This window comes from Nicotiana sylvestris, chromosome 9 (genome assembly GCF_000393655.2).
Source record: "Nicotiana sylvestris chromosome 9, ASM39365v2, whole genome shotgun sequence".
Classification (NCBI taxonomy): Eukaryota; Viridiplantae; Streptophyta; class Magnoliopsida; order Solanales; family Solanaceae; genus Nicotiana; species Nicotiana sylvestris.
The window spans coordinates 167,959,705-167,979,110 of record NC_091065.1 but is presented as its reverse complement, the minus strand read 5'-3'; positions in this window follow the sequence as shown (position 1 = coordinate 167,979,110).

Sequence of the window (19,406 nt, the reverse complement as noted above, 5' to 3'; positions counted from 1 at the left end):
AAAACCCTAATGCTGGCTGAATGGGAAAATTCAGTTTAGGGTTTAAAACCCTAATGCTGATTATAGGAAAAGGTTCAGTTTAGGGTTTAAAACCCTAATGCTGATTAAAAGGAAAATTCAGTTTAGGGTTTAAAACCCTAATGCTGATTAAAAGGAAAATTCAGTTTAGGGTTTAAAACCCTAATGCTGATTGCATGGAAAAACTCAGTTTAGGGTTTAAAACCCTAATGCTGGATGAAATGGAAAAAAGTTCAGTTTAGGGTTTAAAACCCTAATGCTGATTGCATGGAGAAGCTCAGTTTAGGGTTTAAAACCCTAATGCTGGCTGAATGGAAAAAAGTTCAGTTTAGGGTTTAAAACCCTAATGCTGACTAAGGGAAAAATTCAGTTTAGGGTTTAAAACCCTAATGCTGATTAAAGGAGAAAGGTCAGTTTAGGGTTCAAAACCCTAATGCTGACTGCATGGAAAAAGTTCAGTTTAGGGTTTAAAACCTTAATGCTGACTGGCTGGGGATAAGATTTGAGAACAACAACTGACCTCTTTTTGGAATTTTCTTGTTTTAGTAGAAAATAAAAGGGAGTCTCGTGGAAACTTACCTTTCGAGTGAATTCTTTATTGCCAAAATATTTCTTGTACCCATGTACCTTCTTCTTTGGGGTGACACCTGCTTTTTGGACGGTTGTCTTGGACTATACCTGTTTCAACTTTTCAGACAAAGAACAATTGTTAGTTCGGAGATGACGGTCGGTTTGGTGACCTTGATCGTTCCCAGTTGCTTTGTTGCATCTCTATCTTTGTTGCGAAGTCCCATCATTGATTTGATTCAAATGGCGAAACCCTTTAGACTGCTCAGGCTCGTATTTCCAAATTCTGTGATGATTCGCCGCGTAAGGCTCTTTTTTTTTTCTTTTCTCTCTTTTTTTTGTCCCGTTTTGCTTGGAGGTTCTCAACGGGGATTTTATTGGAGGTATTCTGCGGGGATTTGTACAAAAGGAAGCTCTGTGGGGGAATATTTACAAAGTGGATTCTTTGTGTGGATTTTTGTACAATGGGGCATGCTGGGGATTTGTTTCGAAGCGGGTTTTCTAGGATTTGTTGGGGTAAGCTTGTTGGGGAATTTTACAAAGGGGCTCGCTGGGGATGTGTTGGGGAAATTCCAACGGGGATTTTTTTTTTATTTTTTTTATATATATCGGGGAGACTCTGTGGGGGATTGTACAAGGAGAGACTCTGTGGGGATTCGTCCGAAGGTGGACTTGCTGGGGGAAATTCCTCTTTTTCCTCTTTACTTCGAACGCCATCATGATTCATCACGTTTGGACAGACGTACCAACGAAACAGGGTGTTTTCCTTCATGAAACAGAATTCCGTGAAAACAAACCTGCCACCTGCCCTTTACGGTGTATCCTGAACTCGGGGTTAAAACACAAAAGGGATTCGAGGAGAAACAAAGAAAGGAGAAAACAAATTTCAAGAAGGGAGTGTCCCTTTTGGGACGAGAAAGACTTATCTGAGGAAGATAATGCTGGCTTTAAATGACATGACATGCTCTTTGGACTAGACGCCTGATCTTCAATGAGCTTGCATTTCCTACCGAAACAAAACTGATATGTGATTCCAAAACAGTGGAATTTTGCCGAAATTTCCTTGAGGTGGAGTCATTCTTTCGGCCAACAGCGCCCTTTGCGGGTTTTCGCTGGCTGACCTCTATCATTTCTCTTCCTGTCATCGCCTGAGAGCACTCTTTGCGAGTTTTTACTAAACAAGCTCTCTCATTTTGGTTTCTCTACTCCCGTCGCCTCGTGGTGCTTGAAGGTTTTCACCGACGAGACTCTCTCATTTTATCTCTCTCAATTCAAAGTGTGCCGGTCTCCCTTTGTGACGCTTATTGGCTTCCCACTATCTTTGGTAATTGATTTGAAGGCTTGTGCTTGGTAAAGAGAGGTAGATGATACTAACTTCTAAACCGCTCGACGTGCCCCGGTTTCAATTTCAGGTGAATGGGATTTTATTGTTGGTGTGACTGAACCTCAGGGAGAGGCTGCCTACGTATCCTTTCGGAATCAAGTCAAACGTAGTTCAGGCCTCAATCAATTGTTGTTTTGTTTCGTTTTTTTTATTGGTCGCCGAAGGGATATGACCGGCTCAAATGGCTTGTAGAGAGGGTTGGTAGTGTTTGGGGGTAGTGGGGAGTAAAACCTTCGTCAATTTCAAATGTGTCAGGACCACTGGAGTATAATTCAAACGTAGTATCTCTTGACTGCATCTACATTTACTGCTGTTTCGGGATCATTTCCTTCGATATCACCTAGATACAATGCTCCTCTCGGCAATATCTTCCTTATGATGTATGGGCCTTTCCAATTTGGAGCAAATTTCCCTTTCGCTTCCTCGTGATGTGGCAGAATACGCCTCAATACCAGCTGACCTACTTCGAAATTCCTGGGTCGGACTTTCTTGTTGTAAGCGCGGGCCATTCTTCGTTGGTACAACTGTTCGTGACAAACCACGGCCATTCGCTTTTCATCGATCAAAGTCAATTGTTCTAATCGAGTCTTGACCCACTCGCTGTCTTCGATTTCTGCTTCGACAATGGTTCGAAGAGAAGGAATTTCTACCTCTGCCAGTATTACAGCCTCTGTCCCATAAACCAAAATATAAGGAGTTGCTCCTACTGACGTGCGTACCGTAGTGCGATACCCCAACAATGCAAATGGTAACTGTTCATGCCACTGTCGGGAACTTTGGATCGTTTTCCTCAAAATCTTCTTGATGTTTTTGTTTGCCGCTTCCACAGCACCATTGGCCTTTGGCCGATAAGGAGTAGAATTCCTATGCGTTATCTTGAATTGCTCGCATACATCTCCCATCAAGTGACTGTTCAAGTTTGCTGCGTTATCTGTAATGATAGTCGCAGGAATACCGAAACGACAGATAAGATTTGAGTGTACAAAATCCACTACAGCTTTTTTAGTGACCGACTTGAGAGTGACAGCCTCTACCCATTTTGTGAAGTAATCGATGACAACCAGTATAAACCTGTGTCCATTCGAAGCCTTTGGTTCGATTGGTCCAATGACGTCCATGCCCCAGGCGACAAATGGCCAAGGCGCAGACATGGGATACAGTTCTGTGGGAGGTGCATGAATCAAATCACCGTGCACCTGACACTGATGACACTTCCGAACGAAGCTAAAACAGTCCTTTTCCATGGTCATCCAGTAATAACCTGCTCGAAGGATTTTCTTTGCTAAGACACACCCGTTCATGTGAGGTCCGCACACACCTGCGTGTACTTCGTGCATGATCTTTCTCGCTTCCTCGACGTTGACACATCTTAGTAGGTTGAGGTCCGGAGTCCTCTTGTACAACAATTCACCGCTCAGAAAAAAACCACTTGCATGTCGCCTAATGGTTCTCTTTTGATCTCCAGCAGCATGCTCGGGGTATTCTTGCGTCTTCAAGAACCTCTTGATGTCATGGTACCAAGGCTGCGTATTTGATCCCGCCTCGATTACATTGCAGTAACCGTGTCTTTCCTTGATTTGGATTTCCAAAGGATCGACGTGGGCGTTGCCCGGGTAGGGTAGCATTGAAGCCAAAGTAGCAAGTGCATCTGCCAGTTCATTGTGACACCTCGGGATATACCTGAACTCTATTGATGTAAAGCGCTTGCTGAGGTCCTCCACATGCTGTCGGTAAGGGATAAGTTTGACATCCCGAGTTTCCCATTCGCCTTGAGCTTGCCGGATAATCAGGTCAGAATCTCCCATAATCAGTAAGTCTTCGACATCCTGATCGATTGCCATATGCATGCCCATGATGCAGGCTTCATACTCAGCTGTATTGTTTGTGCAAAAGAAACGCAGTCTAGCTGTGGCGGGATAATGCTGACCAGAAGGCGAGATCAAAATTGCCCCAATCCCTACACCCTTGGCATTCACGGCTCCATCAAAGAACATATTCCAAACATGAGCGTCCTCTGAGACCACTTCTACGGTGTTTACTTCTTCATCGGGAAAGTAAGTACTCAAAGGCTGGTATTCCTCATCGACCGGATTTTCGGCCAAATGATCTGCTAGCGCCTGGGCTTTCATTGCCGTGCGAGTGACATAGACTATGTCGAATTCAGTAAGCAAGATTTGCCACTTGGCTAGTCTCCCAGTAGGCATCGGTTTCTGAAATATATACTTCAAAGGATCCAGCCTGCTTATGAGGAAAGTAGTGTGGGCTTGGAGATAATGTCTCAGCTTTTGAGCAACCCACGTCAGAGCGCAACATGTCCTTTCCAGCAGAGTGTATTTGGCCTCGTAGCCGGTGAATTTCTTGCTCAAGTAGTAGATTGCTTGCTCCTTCTTTCCGGTTATGTCGTGTTGCCCGAGGACGCAACCGAAAGAGTTCTCCAAGACTGTCAGATACAAGAAAAGTGGCCTCCCTGGTTCTGGAGGGACCAAGACTGGGGGATTCGAAAGGTATTCTTTGACTTTATCAAAGGCTTCTTGACACTCAGTTGTCCATTTGATCGCCGCATCTTTCCTTAACAGCTTGAATATGGGCTCACACGTGCTTGTCAACTGGGCAATAAACCGACTAATGTAGTTCAACCTGCCCAACAAACTCATCACGTCTTTCTTCGTTCTCGGGGGAGGTAGATCTCTGATAGATTTTATCTTAGTTGGATCTAGTTCGATACCTCTCCTGCTTACGATGAAGCCCAAAAGTTTGCCCGACGGAACTCCGAAAGCACATTTGGCTGGGTTCAGCTTCAAGTCATACTTCCTTAATCTCTCGAAGAACTTCCTCAAATCTTGGATGTGATTATCCTGCGTCCTGGACTTGACTATCACGTCGTCCACGTATACCTCTATTTCCTGATGCATCATGTCATGAAAAATGGCAGTCATGGCCCTCATGTAAGTAGCCCCAGCATTCTTCAAACCAAATGGCATGACCCAATAACAGTAGGTGCCCCAAGGCGTGGTGAAGGCAGTTTTCTCGGCGTCCTCTTCATCCATCAATACCTGATGATACCCAGCGTAACAATCTACAAAAGACTGTATCTCGTGTTTGGCACAATTATCAACGAGGATGTGGATGTTGGGCAGCGGGAAATTATCTTTAGGACTTGCTCTGTTCAGATCTCGGTAATCTACACATACCCGAGTTTTCCCGTCCTTTTTCGGTACTGGAACCACATTTGCCAACCAAGTTGTATACTGGACTACCCGAATCACTCCCGTTTTCAATTGTTTGGTGATCTCCTCTTTAATCTTGTCACTGACCTCAGTTTTGAACTTTCGTTGCTTTTGTTGAACTGGAGGACAATCAGGATGAATCGGCAATTTATGAACCACTAGATCAACACCTAGTCCCGGCATGTCATCATATGACCAAGCAAACACGTCTTTAAATTCAAAAAGAAGTTGAATTATCGCCTCTCGCGTTTTCTTGTCCGTGTGAATGCTTATCTTGGTCTCCCGGATTTCTTCCGGGGTTCCTAAATTTACCGGTTCAGTGTCATTCAGATTTGGCTTAGGTTTATTCTCGAAATGTTCCAACTCTCGGTTTATTTCCCTAAAAGCCTCTTCCTCATCATATTCTGGTTCTGGGTTCATTAATTCATAGTTAAATAGCTCGTTGTGATCTGGGCGTGAAGTCCGCAAGCATGTCATATTTAAAGCCACATTATTATAACTGAAAGGAAAGATAAAAGGAAAAATAACAAAAATCAGAACAAAGCAATGATGATTTTTTCATTTTCTTTGGAAAGTTGGAAGACAACAATGTTTACAACTCAGGAATTCAAAACAACAACTGAAAGGAAGAAAACGTTCAAGTTATGTCCTGGAGACAACTTGTGACACAGGAAAGGTGGCAGGACAAGTCTACCCGGACTTCCGTCTAGTCGGGAATGGCGTGGCCTCCCAGTTTTGAAGTTTGGCGTTCGGTCCCACGTACAACATCTCAGCAGTGCTTGTTCCTTCACCTGGTTGAACCATGTGAGTCTCGTAGAGCATTTCCCTCATTGCCCCACATATCTCCTCGATTTCCTCAGCCGTGAAGACCTCGTCGTCCTCTTCTTCGGTGTATCTTGGCCTGATGAAGGTTTCATACAAATCCGGCAATGGTTGAGGTAACTTCCAACCCTCATTTCTCCTTTTCTTTGCCCACTCTTTGTCTGCTGGAGTAGGTTTGAAGCCTAGTCCAAAAGGTGTCTTGGTGACTGGCAAGGTAATGGGTTCTGTTATTCCCTGAAGGGTTCGTCCAAGCCCTTTCCCTGGCCTAAATCCGTGCCGGATCATCTCTTTGGCCACCATAACCGAGGCGTTAGACAAGAAAGGCTGGGGGCAGGGTATTCCCTCTTCGTGCTGCTCTGCCAGTACAATCTCGAAAGCTTGATAGACCGTATGTTCGCTCCCTTCTCTCGGTTCAAGATATGGGATGGATGGGTCCCGATAGATAGCATGCTCGTCTTCCCCATGGACCACGATCTCTCGGTCTTCGTACTCGAACTTCACCATCTGGTGAAGAGTGGAAGGCACAACTCCTGCCGCATGGATCCAAGGTCTGCCGAGGAGGAAATTGTAGGATGTATCCATGTCGAGCACCTGGAAGGTTACTTCGAACTCGACCGGTCCTATGACCAACAACAGGTTTATTTCCCCCATGGTGTCTCTCTTGATGCCGTCGAAAGCCATTACGCAGACATTGTTGGGTCGGATTCTTCCGGTCCCAATTTCCATTCTTTGTAGCGTGGAGAGCGGGCAAATGTCAACACCTGATCCCCCATCCAACATTACCCGCTTGACATAGTAGTCCTCGCATTTAACTGTTAGATGCAAGGCCTTGTTGTGTGCCGCTCCTTCCGGGGGTAAATCGTTCTTGCTGAAAGAGATTTGGTTGACGGCGAAGAATCTTTCTGTCATCCGCTCTAGTTGTTCAACCGAAGTTTCAACTGGCACATATGCTTCATTCAGGGTCTTCAGTAAGATCTTTTGATGCTCGGCCGACCTCATCAAAAACGATAGCATGGACACTTGCTCGGGGTACTTGCGCAGTTGATCTATCACTTCGTAATCCGGCATTTTCATTTGTTGGAAGAACACTTCCGCGTCTTCAACACTTACGGGCTTCTTTGGCGGGAAGCGCCTTTGTGTGGCGTTGTTCAGTTCTTGGGTATTTGAATACCTTCCAATGAAAGTATTTTCTGGAAGTTCTCCCATGACCTCTTTACCTTTGTACATTACCAAAGTCTTTTGATAATTCCACGGCACTGTGGACGGGTTGGTCATTGGCTTTTGTGGCACGCGTCCGATAACCACTGGCTCATTCAGCCGAGGTGGTTGAATCGTCCCCCGGACCACATAGGCCCCTTTTGGCACGTACATAGGTTTTGTCTTTTTGATCCCGAAGTTCTGCGTCTTCTCAGCTCGACCTCGTGGTATGTAAAGAACTCCATCCTTTACCGGTACCACTTTCTTCTCCACCTTCTTTTCAGGCTCGCTCTTTATAGCCTTGGCCTCCTCCCCCTTTTCTGGTTTCTGGTCTGTCTCAGGCCTTTTCCCCGTGTCGACAATGGCGATTATAACTTTCAGAGCAGGGTCGAATTCTTTGTATTCGCAAATCATTCCGATCAGCGGCCCATTATTGTGAGTAGGTAATGGATTGTTAGTTACGTTCGGGATCTCCTCGTCCCTTAGCACTATTTTCCCTTGCTCTATCAAATTCTCGACCACTCTTTTCAACAACCAGCAGTCATTTGTATCATGTCCCTCGGCCCCTGAATGATAGGCGCATCTGACTCCAGCTTTGTAAGAAGGTGACGTCGGGTTTTGCCTTGTTTGAGGGATTGGTTGTAAGAAACCCAACTGGACTAGCTTCGGGAACAAAGTAGAGTATGGTTCACCGATGGGTGTGAAAGTCCGCCTTCGAGGTGGCTCCTGAGGGCGGAAGTTATTCTGCGGGGGTTGTGGGTTATAGTGGTTGCGGTAAGGAGGCTGATTTCTGGGAGGTGGAGCTGGGCCTCGGTTGGCTTGTTGTGGTGGATGGGCATAAGGCTGGGCATTCATGACCATATAAGGTTGATGAGCATATGCCAAATTTGAGTGGGGGTAGTAGTGTTGTGGGGTTCTTTCCGGAAAACGGGGCCTGGGATGACGATACTCCCTTGCTTCCGAGGCTGCCATGGTCGTTTCTTCCTTCTTCTTCCCTCTTGCCATTCCTCCGGACCCGCTTTGGATGGCTTGGGAGGTCGCCCTTATGGCGGCTTGACTCAGAATCCTACCTGTTTTCAGACCATTTTCCATCATCTCTCCAATCTTAATCGCTTCCGCGAATGGCTTTCCCATGGCTGACATCATGTTTTGGAAATAGTCAGACTCTTGAGCCTGGAGAAAGGTAGTGACCATTGCCACTTCATCCATGGGAGGTTTCACCCTTGACGCCTGCTCACGCCACTTAATAGCATATTCTCTGAAGCTTTCTGAAGGTTTCTTCTTTAAATTCGACAGAGAATTTCGGTCTGGTGCAATGTCGATGTTATACTGGAATTGTTTCACGAAATCTCTGGCGAGATCATCCCATATATGCCATCGGGACATTTCCTGGTCCATATACCATTCCGAAGCTATTCCTACTAGACTTTCCCCAAAATATGCCATTAGCAGTTCTTCTTTTCCACCGGCTCCCCGCAATTGGTTGCAATATTTCTTAAGATGTGCAATGGGGTCACCGTGCCCATCGTATTTCTCAAACTTTGGGGTCTTGAAACCTACTGGCAGGTGCACGTGAGGGAACATGCATAGGTCGGCGTAAGAGACGCTCTTCTGTCCGCTCAATCCTTGCATATTCTTCAAACTTTGTTCAAGGCTTCTCATTCTTTTGGCAATCTCATTTTGTTCTGCAATTCTGGGGTTCTGATCCTGCCCGGGGGCAAGCTCGCATTGAGGAGGTGGAGGATTAGTGCTGGTAGCGAACCTAGTTGGTTCCATTGAGAACGAGGGTGCTTGGAATGTAAAAGAGGATGAGTCAAAGCTTGGCTTGTACGTAGCAGGCTGTGCGGTAATCGGGCAGGGCGGTGCAGTAAAGATGTTCATGCTTGCATCGGTGGTTGACATTCGGGGATGAGGCTCAGAAGGCGATCCAGCAGAGAAGGCTGAAGTGGCTGGGTACCCGAATGGGGTGGCAGGATAATTTATGGGGACATTAGAAGTCCCGCTTGACCTGGAGAATAACTCAGGGAATCCGGGGACGACGCTTGGCGGTTCTTTCCCATTATTCCAATCGTCCAGCATTTCCAACATGCGGAGCCGTAGGATTCTATTTTCCTCCGTAGTTGTAGATTCAGGTGTGAGGACGGCTGAGATCGAGCTCTCCTCAGAAACAGGGATTGTTTGCAACGGAATCTCTGAAGACATTTCCACACTTCCTTTTGACCTGGTGAAGTAAGTGTGAGTACTGCTTCCGGTCTTAAAAACAGGTAGCTGAACACTTCTCTTTGACCTCGTGAAGTATGCGTGCGAGGCCAGACTTTCACCAAACCAACCGTCTTTTCCAAAAATCTGGAAATACTCAATGACAAACGCACGGTTAATTTGAAACAAGATAACAGATAGGCAACCTCACGTTGAGCATGATGCACCTATACAGTTAAGTGAATTCTACATGTTTGCGACGAAAGCATGCGTCATTCCGGCATTCCTTTTTTAGGCTTCCCTTTTCTTATTATTTTCTTTTTTTTCTTTTATGTTTTTATTTTGCGGTAAAAATGCGACCGGATCCAATGAGGATTGCCTACGTATCACGACGCCACGTGAATCAGATCATTACGTAGTTCAAAACACAAATGAAAGAAACACACCTTTATTGTTGAAACGGTCTATTTCAAAATTACATTTTGCAAAAGAAAGAGCAAACTTTGAAAACAAACCTAGACTCATCCTAGACTAAACAAACTGATGGGAAAAACAAGCAAAAGATGCTAAGATACAGACTCGATTTATGAGTACATTATGGTTTTGACAATTTGTGTCCGCGGGGCATCGTTCGGCCTCGCCGCGGTCCTAGGTGTGAGATCCCTCTCAAGTTGCTCCAGCTCATGCATGGTCTGCTTGACATAACTCATCACTGCCGAGAGGACGGTAACGCTGGTCATGTTCTCACATCGTAGACATCGTCTGGTGATGGCATGGGCAATGGCCTTGATCCTATCTCTGGTTTGCTTCTTCTCTATGAGTAGGCGTTTTATCTGATCGCTACATATCTTGAATACTTGAGCATCCTGTATATGCTAATGTTTTAGTTGCCGTACCTCTAACTTCATCTGGGCCAACGAATCGTACCAGTATCTGCTCTCAATTTGGAAATCCTGGGCCTGATTAGCTGCTTTGATCTCAAGTGTAGCCATCTCTCTCTTTATTTTAGCAACAGTTTTCTCGTGATCGCCTTCCAATTGATTCAAGTGTCGGCGATGCTTATCTGCTCTTGTATCCCATTGTGCCCTGAGCTCTGCTATGATGTTTTTAGATTTCTCTAAATCCTCTTGCCATTCCCTAACTTTGCCTTTTAGCCTTTTTATCAACTGCTCATCTGATCGACGCCTTGGCTGCTTATCCGCATCCATCCTTATCTGTTTGATCTGGGCTTTGAGCATTTCGTTTTCCTGAATCAACCTGTTTCGTTCTCCCAGATTGGTAGCAACTTGCACGTTGTGATCATATTTCAGGCTTTCTACTTGTTGCTTCAATCTGCTGATTTCGGTGCAATAGCCTCTTTCTTTTGCTAGCCAATCCCACTGTTTTTGCGATGATTCAGCGAAATTCAGGATGTGGGGTCTCTTAGCCGGCCTTTCATGCTCAAATTCCCTTCTATACCATGCCAGGTAACCTGGCGCCGTCTCACCTTTGGCTCAGTCCCGTACGCAAGTATCTGATTTCAGATATTGACACTCACTCCAAGTTTGGCGAATTTTTGCTTCTGGAAACTGTCCGTTAGGACTTATCTTAACTGCTTGGGTGCTAAGATCTTCCTCATGAGGTACTGTCTGGCATCTTCCGAGTTGTCTCAAAACTCGGCAGGGCGCGTAAGGTTGAATACTCTTAAGCCCCATCAGTAAGAAATGGGTTTTAGCTACCGGCATATATATGACCTCGTCAACAGGCAACCATCCCAGTGTCCATTGTATTTGGCTGGCAGTAAGAGCTTGAAAGAACGAGGTCCATGCCATGACTCCTTTGGGCAAACTGATCTCTTTGGTTCTCGTGTAAAATTCTTCTATGCAAGTCTTTTCCGGGGAACCATGACTCAAAATCTCAAAACGATGGCAGAGGTGCTCGGTCATCCACATTTGTAGGAGCAAGTTACAACCTTCGAAGAAATTTCCTCCAGCTTTACAGGCTGTAAGAGCTCGAAAGATGTCAGATACCAACATAGGCGCGAGAGTACTGTCACTTTGCGTGAGTAAAGTGCTGACGACCCCGGATATCTTCAAATCAATGTTTCCGTCTTTCCTTGGAAATACCAGAAGGCCCAGGAACATCATCATGAAGGCTACCCGTCTGTGTTTGTCCCACTTCTGACGAATACCTTTGCTGCACAGTTTGTTGACTTGATTATTGAATCCTCCCTCATGACCGTACCTATCATATATGAAGCATGGAGTACAAAATCTGGCAGCCAGATCCGGGTTGTGGACCGTTCTGGGTATTTTCAATGAATCTAGGAACCGATGTACCGTGACAACTCTTGGGGCGACCAAGTATTTTTGCCTCAACGGAAGTTCAGCATTCCCGATGTACCCGGCCATTTCTTCCAAAGTCGGGGTGAGTTCAAAATCAGAGAAATGGAAAACATTGTGCGCCGGGTCCCAGTAGGTAACCAAAGCTCTTATGATATCTCCCCGAGGCTGGATTTCCAACAAACCCACGAGACCTTTCAGATATTTCTTGACCTCATTTTGTCCTTCAACACCTAGATCATTCCATCATAGCCGTAACTTGACAGGGATTTTGGTCATTATTGAAAAATGTTCATTTTGCATCGTGCTCATCCTGCACATTTATTAAGGTGATTTTAACAAAATGACTTGACTCAAAAATATTTTACAAATGGGATCAAGTTTTGAACACGGCCTTTAAGTACTTTGGGGACGAAGATTTTAAGGCTGTGTGGGTCAACTGGACAAAAATACTAAACAAGACCCAAAAGTGGTTGTTCATACAAAGTCAGCCTTCCGGCGTCCCTTTCGGGAACATTCGGCTATTTATGACAAACAACATTACCTGACTTATTTATGACTTTTTTATAGTTTTTCAAATTAGAAAACTCAAATATTGCCAACACGGCCTTTCAATGCCTCGGTGACGAAGATCTTAAGGCTGTGCGGGTCAACTGGATCAAACCTTGAAGAATGATTCAAAGGTGGCCGTTTATGCAAAGTCAGCCTTCCGGCGTCCCTTTCGGGAACATTCGGCTATTTATGACGAAACAGCATCACCTGACTTATTTATGACTCTTTTAAATTTTGACACATCTTTTCTCTTTTTTTTTTCTTTTCTTTTTATTTATTTATTGATTTTGGTTATTTTAGCAAAAATGGGGTTGAACCCGACGAGGGTTGCCTACGTATCTCACATCCGGTGAGAATCAAACCGGCGTAGTTCGGCACATCATGAATAGAGAAAATCAATTAAACCCAGAAAGCAAGAACATTTTTTTTATTATTTTCTTTCGAAAAGAGATAAAGACTAAAGAATTTTTTTTTAAAATAAATACCCCTTTTTTAAAAAGAAAAGAAAAATTTTTATATGTTTTTTTTTAATAAATCAAACTAAAAGACAACTTTTGGTTTTATTCTGTTTTTTTTAGAAAAATTCCGGCGAGGTTTCGACACTACTTGGACATTGGTTTTATTTTTCCAAAATAAGTAATTATCTCCCTACGCTGCTATTTTTCTTCTTTTTTTAGAAACCGGTCAGCATGCGGAACCGAAGCAAATAAATGCGCAAAACAAAAGGATGCAGCAGGGTGGTCTTTTCATTTCAGGTTGTCTATCCTAGACGGACCCAACCCCTGTGTTGAGCCCCCTAAGTCAAATGCAACATGATGCAAATAAACGTTCCTACTAGGGATCCGGCATGAAGTTTCGTTATACTAGGTTTATACCCTGGGTATTTGTTCTAGACTGTGTACCCGAGCGGACAACTCGAGTCGAGGAGGGGGCTACGTACCGGGGACCCGCGAGATCGTCCGGCTTTGTAACTTGTCCGACCTCTTTCTTATTTCAGGTATTGACACTAACAGAATAGGGAGTCTCGACCAGCGAGCTTCTCCCCGGAGGTAAGAAGAGAAGGGTTTCGGCACAGTTTATATACAGTTCAGATAATATCAAAGCGGTAAAAGACAACATTTAGCACGTTATGCAAAAACATGTAATAAAGATCAGATAATAAAGCCAAATATAACAATTATTCTAAGCTCGAATTCTTGAACCCTGAACCAGTGGTTCTGGGTTAATCCACAGTAGAGTCGCCAGAGATGTCACACCTCCTTTTTGCGCGCCCGGCCCCGAAGGGTTAAATGCGCGAGGGAGTTTTTCCAATTTAAGTGACAATATTCGAAATGGGATTATTTATTTAATTCAGAGTCGCCACTTGGGAAAGGTTTGGCTTTTGGTGTCCCAAGTCACCGGTTTATCTTGAATCCCAAATCGAGGAAAATATTCGACTTTTCCAAATGAAGTCTGCGAACCAGAAATTCTAAGTAAGGAATTCTGTTGACCCGAGGGAAGGTGTTAGGCACCCTCGAATCCCGTGGTTCTAGCACGGTCGCTTAAATTGTTATAATGGCTAAATATCTGATTTAAATACATGTTGTGACTTATGTGCTTTTATTAAGTTTAAACCGCTTTTATTATTATCATTTATTTTTATAGAATTGCAACGTCGTGAAAATGCATCTCGAACCACGTCACAATCAATGCACCCGTGGTCGTCGACACATTTTGACTCCGTTGAGATTCGGATTTGGGTCACATCAATGTGCACCCGTGTTTAAGAAGGTTAAATTATTAAAGGTGCGCCTAAAGCAACTAGCGTATTGTTATTTTGGGAAGGCCGTAAAATTCGCTAAACGGCCTGTCCCGAATTCTAAGTATTTTAATATATACATTTAGAGGGCCCCGCAGCTTGTGCATTTTTGTTTGTCGAGGCTCGTCTCATTTTTATTTAAAAGGATAAACCTACAGTGACTATATTTTCCTATTAAGTTCGTCTCTAAAATAATAGAAGAAAAAGGTACATGCTAATTTAATTATATGCTTTGGCCTAATCCGGATTCCTATCAGTTTCTGATTAATTATTTACAAAGGGGAGAAACGTCATACCTTGTGAAACATGCGAGATTGACCAAATGCTATACTTGCATCCAAACATTTTTTGAATTGAATTTAACTAGACTTATTTAGGCTGGATTAAAGGAATTAACTACTAGGTGTTATTACTGATAGGGATTCGAACGCGCTTCTATATGCTGCCTAGCGGGTCTTGATAAAGGAAACTAAAAATAAAACCGAACATCATTGTAAAAAAAATGGAAGTACTCTATCGTATGCATATCACTATAGCTAACAGGAATCTGGTCAGTCACTATGTCAATTATCCGTACATTCTGTGTACTGTACAATTACATACCTCGTAATAACAAACAACTATAAACTAAGACGCAAGAGACTAGAAATCAGCTAAGCACCAAACTGATCTTTTCCTGCTATTGAAATTTACAAACTAATCATATATATAGAAAGAAATCAACATGCCATGAGTATTACAACAGACATTTAAACTTCTCCAACTTTCATTTCATGCTTTCAGACTGTTACAGTTACACCAATATGGGACTTGAAATGTGTACCTGGATACTGAAATGTAAAGAAGAAGTGGAAGCAAAAGAGTCAGCAGCAGCAACACAAGAATGGTAGTAACAAACAAAGCAATACAGCAGCAATGACAATCCCAGACCAACAGACCAAAGCAGTAAACCAATGGTACAATAATCAATATTTGATCTTTTCAAAACTCAGAGGGAAAATCCTAAAATCTGATAAAAACAAAACAAACTGGATACTGGACTTCAGACACGAAAGGATGAGGAAAAGTAGTGTTTTCCAGTCGAGCAAGAATTTCTTTTCTAAATCCCCCTCCTGATTTCCAAAAACAAACTCTCTTTCTCACTTAGAAACTGATTCTGTTTGGTTTCAGCTTCCCTTTTGTGTGTATCTCTCTCAAGGTGTATCCCTATCTTCCTCCTCCCTCTCTTATCAGATCTCTCTTAAACTGATCGCAGTCTTTTCTTTTATCCACCTAAAATCAAACCTTTTACAGCCTGTTTAGACCCTCACAACACCCCTCCCATGTGCTCTCCTACTTTCAGATTCCACTTAACTAATTAAGTATAAACAAACCCCATGATATTCCCTAGCAGACTTACTTTGAGTAATGTTTATTATTTCTGAAACTAAAGTAGAGTATGGGCAGCAGAATGTAGTCTGACAGCATATGCTGTCAAACTATTTAATTCAAAAGCCCTTATGCAGGACACAGGCTGTGCACAAATGCACATGTGGTGCACAAATGCACATGTTGTGCACAAGTGCACATGCCCTCCAATTTCAGAACTGTAACTAAACAAAACATTGATTTTAAATTTCTGATTCAAATTAACAATTATAAGCACTAAACTCAGTTCCTAATTGAATCAGGCAATGCTTAACAGAAGCAAATCGATTTGTTATTGTTCAGGCAGCTGAAACTAATTGACGACACATGTCGACTCGACTATATTAATTATAACATGTACAGCCGTAGCCAAAATCAGACATTTAACAGTATCGAACACATGATTTGAATTGTACTGACTAAACAGAATTGTACTCGAGGAATCAGTTGATCAGTCAAAATTGAGGTTCGACTAATTGCACAGCACACACATATACACATTATCAGTAAAGACAGAAGAGGGACTCAATCAAACACAGAGGTTCAGGTAAGGTGGACAATTAACAGTTGCTAAAAATTCAAAGACACAAATTACACACGACATTCGGCCATACGAACAGACCTTTAATCAGCACATGGAATAAAGAAAAGAAAAGAAAACAAAACTCACCTTAAATCCCGAAAAATCAAAGAGCCTTAGCTTGAATTCGAACAGGCCTTTCTTAAGGCTGAACGGACTTTAATCGAAGTGTTTCTCAGATGAGAAACACTTCGATTAAGGTCCATTAGACCTTAATCTCTGTGGCTTAAACAGATACGGAACAGGCACGAGGGTTAAACCTAATCTCTTGGTTTAAACAGGCACGGAACAAACACGAGATTGACCCTAATCTCTTGGTTTAAAACAGGCACGGAACAGGCACGAGGACAGGCACGGAACAGGCACGGAACAGGCAAGGAACAGACACGAGGACCCTAGGGTTCAAAACATCAGATCTGGGATTTGTGTTTCCCTGGTCAGATTCGGACCAAACCAAGCATGGTTTGGTCACGAGAGGGGTCCGGGGACTATCTGGTATGAAACTGGGGTTAATCGGTGTAAGTTAGGTTCCGACTCGAATCTTCAAATGAAGATTCGAGAAGGTGGGAGGGGATTCGAGCCAAGTGGTTAACAGATCCGTGTTCAGGGTGGCAAAGGGGTTCTATGGTGTTAAGGATGGGGTCACCGGCGTCCATGCCGCCGACTTTCATGGTGAAAGTATACAGGGGCGACTAGGGTTTCGGGGTTCTGTGGTGACGATGAAAGGTAAGGGGGGGGGTCTTTGGATGGGGCGTGGGATAATAGTTGTAGGTTTATATAGTTAGTGGATAGATGGATCCTGGCCGTTGGATGAGACACGATGAAGGGCCAGGATCCTTCAACTAACGGGAAACGGTGTCGTTTCCAGTGTAAAGGGTTGGGGTCGGTCTGGGTGAGACGGATCGGGTCTGTTAGTGGGTACGGGGTGTGAAATCTTGGCCGTTGATCTTTCAGAGATCAACGGCTCAGATCAGACTCAATCACTACGACGTCGTTTGGACGTCCTTGAAGTAGGCTGGTCCGGACCGGGGCAAGCACAGGTTTTGGGCTGGGTTGTTTGGGCTTTGAATTAAAATGAAAATCAGCCCAAACTGATTTTCAAACCAATTTTGCACTTATCTTTTATTTATATTTTTTTTATTTTATTTTTTAAAACAAAAACCAAGTAAATCAAATTAAAATTAAATAGACACTTAATACAATTATTTGCACATACATATTAAAATATTTGAAGTAGGTAAAATCAAACAAACAAAAAAAAAATCACGGACAAAGATGCGTATTTATGATTTTCTATTTAACAACCGGATTACGGTTCAAATTACGCATGACACATCCCTTTTCTATTTAATAACCGGATTATGGTTCAAATTACGCATGACACATACATTTTGTATTTTGTTTTAATGAAATAAAATGGGCAAAAATCATAAATAATTAACAAAATGCCACGTAAAAATCCGAAAGTTGTACAGCAGGACCATTTGTTATTATTTTTCATTTCTTTTTTGGAGCGATTGTCGCGTAAGACAAAAATCACGTGCTCACAATAGTTAGTCTAGTTACATTGAACCAATATTTTTAATTAGTTCATTAATCTAGTTAGGTCTAAGTAGTATCTCATTTCTACTGTAATTCTTGATTTTTGATTTGGGTTTTTGATTGTTTGATTTCTGATTTTTTTAATGTCGTTTGGAAATTGAAGGGGTTTGAAAAGGTAATATTGAAAACCTTAAAGGGTAAATTAGAAACCAATTAGAAACAAATGGCTCATTTGTTGCATCTCAATTATTCACTCATTTTTAGTCCAAAATCAGTATGCTTTCTTTTCCCATTTATTTGTTTCTTAATGTTTTTTTCTTTTTCTGAATCCTTAGTTTGCGTTAGCTATTAATTTTGTTAGTTCAATTAAAATAAGTTTATTTAAGTTAATTGCATGATAGTTATCCTAATTATATCGAACCAATTTTTTTTAAATTAGTTCATTAATCTAGTTAGGTCTAATTAGTAGCTCATTTTTGCTGTCATTCTTGATTTTTGATTGTTGGATTTCTGATTTTTGAATGTCGTTTGGGAATTGAAGGGGTTTGAAAAAGTAATATTGAAAACCTTAAAGAGTAAATTAGAAATCAAATTAGGGATTGGTTCTAGAAGGTTCTAGTAGGGGCTAATGAGTAAATCGAACAAGCTAAATTTAGGTCTGAATTATTTGAAACTGAAATATTTAGCAAATGTAAGGGTAAAATTGATTTTGCATAAGGTAAAAAGTCAGAAGGTTCTAGTATTTTGGATAGCTGTCCCCATTTTAGCAAAATATGCTGAAATTGGGTGGGAAAATGACAGACAGCTGTAAAAAAAGAGGCTGTACTATTCTGGATTTCAGAATTTTAGGTTAGAATATTCCTTTTTGATGCCTTTTTGTGCACTCTATAAAAGAAAATCACTCACTTATACACACACACATACATAGATCAAATTTTCAGAAACCTAAAAAAGGACACTAAAAGTTCAGCTACTGTTCCATTGATAGCTGATCAATTTCCTTGCTGATCTCGACTTAAGTTAGAATAAATTTTTCCGTTGAAATTTCTGGGTTCTTGAGTTGCAAGATGGCTTGAGGTTGAATGTTGTGATATTGCTGGGTTTTGCTGCTTAGTTTCATTGGTTTTCTGCTCTGTTCTTGCTGCTTTTTTCCTTGAAGATTCACAACCTTGTTCTTATTCTTTGTAACCAGGTATATCTTGAGCCTTGAATCATGAATGAAAGCTTGTTTTGAAGAGTGTCTTGCTGCCATGGAGTTTTGGAGTTTATATTTACACATTTTGTTTCTTTTCGGTGTTTATTTCTAAGTCATTTGAATACTGCTCTTTTTTTGGCTTTCTTATTAGTTAATGTGTAGTTACATTAAAGTCTTGTCGTGTGGATTCATGAAATAGCCAAGATATTCAGTGTTGATAGGATTTGAAAAACATCTTTTGCATATGCTGAATTTAGGCTAAGTAGTCTAGTTTTAAAATGTTTACTTTCAGTCTTTTCTACCTCCATGTGATTCTGTCCAGTATTTTAAAATTACTGTTTGTTAATATGTGAGCTTTTCATACGTGTTGGGTATGGTCAAAATAGGCTATGACTGATGCTTGAGTACATTTGGTAGAAGTGTTTCAGCATTACTACAGTGCGTAAAAATGATTATATGCTCCTGCTGCTTCATTAGTAACTATTGTAGTTTTTTTTAGCGTTTCTACAGTGCTCAAAAAGAATTATGCATGTTGATTAGTACCTGCTAGAAAAATTGGAAATCAAAATGGGCATGAACATATAGGTTATATCTGTT